A 2,698-nucleotide genomic window follows, 5' to 3' on the forward strand; every position below is an offset into this window, starting at 1 on the left:
CCCAAGTCTATATCAAAAGAGCCCAGATCCAACCATTACCTGACCAGAATTTCTTTATATTTTTTATCAGATTCTTGAGCAAGAGTCTGATCAGCCAAGCTCTCCCGCCTTTGTAGCCTGTGCCCTCCTGTGATTAGTGGGGGGAGGGGACTGGCAGTGGGGGCAGGGCTCTTGAGTTTGCTTACATTCAAATTGAACTCTATTCACTTAATAGCGATGTACCCAGAGTTAGTTACTTAGCTTCTCTGTGTCTCTATTTGCTCATCTGTACAATGAGGATAACACTGAGACCTAATGTATGACATTATTGAGAAAATGAAATAAAATAATCCTTGTTAAGGATTATGAGAAGGGCATATAAGAAGTCCTTAATTTGTGTTAGCTCTTAAGAGACTTTGGTGGTTTTTAAATTTTTATTTATTTTTTTATTGTGGTAAAATATACATAACATAAAACTTAACTATTTTAACCATTCTTAAAAGTGTACAATTTAGTGGCATTAAATAATACACATTGTTGTCTATCCCTGCTATCTATCTCCAGAACTGTGTCATCATCCCAGACTATAACACTTGTCTTTTAATTATCCTTGTTGTAAAGTGGAGACAACCCGCAGAATGGGAGCAAGCATTTGCAAGCTACATATCAGACAGGGGGTTAATATCCAGAATATATAAGGAATTCAAACAACTCAACAGCAAAAGAAAAATAACCCAATTTTAAAAATGGGCAAAGGACTTGAATGACATTTCTCAAAAGAAGACATACAAATGGCCAAAAAGAACATGAAAAAATGCTCAACATCACTAATCATCAGGGAAATGCAAATTAAAACCACGATGAAATATTATTTCACTCTAGCTAGAATGGCTATTATCAACAAGACAGACAATAACAAATGCTGGCAAGGATGTGGAGAAAAGGGAACCTTCCTGCACTGTTGGTGGAAGTATAAATTGGTACAGCCATTGTGGAAAACAGTCTGGAGGTTCCTCAGAGAACTAGAAATACAGATCTACCTTATGATCCAGCTATCCTACTACTGGGTATATACCCAAAGGAAATAAAATCAGTATATCAAAAAGATACCTGCAGTCCCATATTCATTGCAACACTATTCACAATAGCCAGGACATGGAATCAACCTAAATGCTCATCAACAGATGAATGGATTAAAAAAACTGGAATACTATTCACTATAAAAAATGATTTTCTGTCATTTGCAGCAACATGGATGGAACTGGAAATCATCATGTTAAGTGAAGTAAATCAGGCACAGAAAGACGAAGACTGCATGATCTCACTCATAGCTGGAATCTGAAAAAAAAGAAAAAGTGGTTCCCATAGAAGTAGAGAGTAGAATAATGGTTACCAGAGGCAGGAAGGGGAGAGGAGTGGTGGGGAAGAGAAGCAGTGGACTAATGGGTACAAAACTCTGCTATCTACTCTAAGTGAATCATTGTGCAGTAAATGCATGTGTTGAAACAATACACAATGTCCCACAAATATGTACAAATAAATGTTAAAGTAAAAATAATAAATGAATAAAAATGAATAAATAAAATTAATTATCATTCTTGTGACGATTTCAGTTATGGCAGTCTGGGTCCACCCTTTGGGTGGGTGTGATGGGGACACTTCCCAAGAAGGAAACATGGTGGGTAGGCACTCCAAGTGTCTACTGAAAACATCACACTTACAATTATTTAAACATTATAGAACACTTTCACACATTATTTTATGCAGTCCTCCCAAGGAAGGACTTCTTGAAAGAGGGAGGGGTTATAGTTCTTAATTTGCAGGAGAGGAGACTGAAGTTCAGGAAATCTGACTTGCTCATCTTCTCTCATCTTCCTTGTAGAGTCAGGACTCAAAGTCAAGTCTCACTCCACGTTCGTGCCTTTTTCCATGACACCTCAGAGATGTGATGATTCAGCCAAGATTTATACTCATTTGTTTTTAGCTCCTATTACATACTCTATTTCAGGTTATGGGACGGAAGAGGAGAATTCTCAGATTGGAACTTGTAGGTGGGCCGTACCAGGGAGGTACAGGCCTCCAAGTTGTCTGGCAGCTGTTTCAGTTTGCCAGCTTCCCTCCCAACCTATAGGAAATGCAATAATTTGACTTTATTGTACAATGTGGCAGTCCTTGTGAAAACTAAAAGTGGAGGGAAGAGTTAATGATCTCTTAACTTTTAACTTGAAAAAGTTCTAAAATATTTGCTGGAAACAAATGGCATTGATAAAAGAATTTTTAAAGTAAGATAGGGAAAAAGATACCATTAAAAACAAAATGGGTAAGTTTCTGCTGGTGTTTTATGGTTTGTACAGAAAAACATATTTTGTCCGATTGGCTTGATTACATTTTTTAGTGAAAAACATCTTTGCCAAATGCCAAAAATCCTCATTTTGTACAAAAACCACAGGAAGAAGGCTTGTGTGAACTCAGGCTACCCCAGAGCACCTTTCTAACAACAAGACTGATGACTGCTATGAGGCAATCTTTCCATTAAATTAATGGCTACTTTTTTGGATTAGACACTCACCTTCCATTTGGCATTCAGAGTCATTTGCTTGTCACTTGTTCCAAAAGAAAATCACTTATGAAAACTGAAGATCTTAGTGTAATGAGTTTTTATTATGTCTGTCCTGATCAATCCTTTTGTATAAAATTTATGGAGTCTCCTTGTGGTTTT

This window comes from Galeopterus variegatus, unplaced genomic scaffold, assembly GCF_000696425.1.
Source record: "Galeopterus variegatus unplaced genomic scaffold, G_variegatus-3.0.2 Scaffold979, whole genome shotgun sequence".
NCBI lineage: Eukaryota > Metazoa > Chordata > Mammalia > Dermoptera > Cynocephalidae > Galeopterus > Galeopterus variegatus.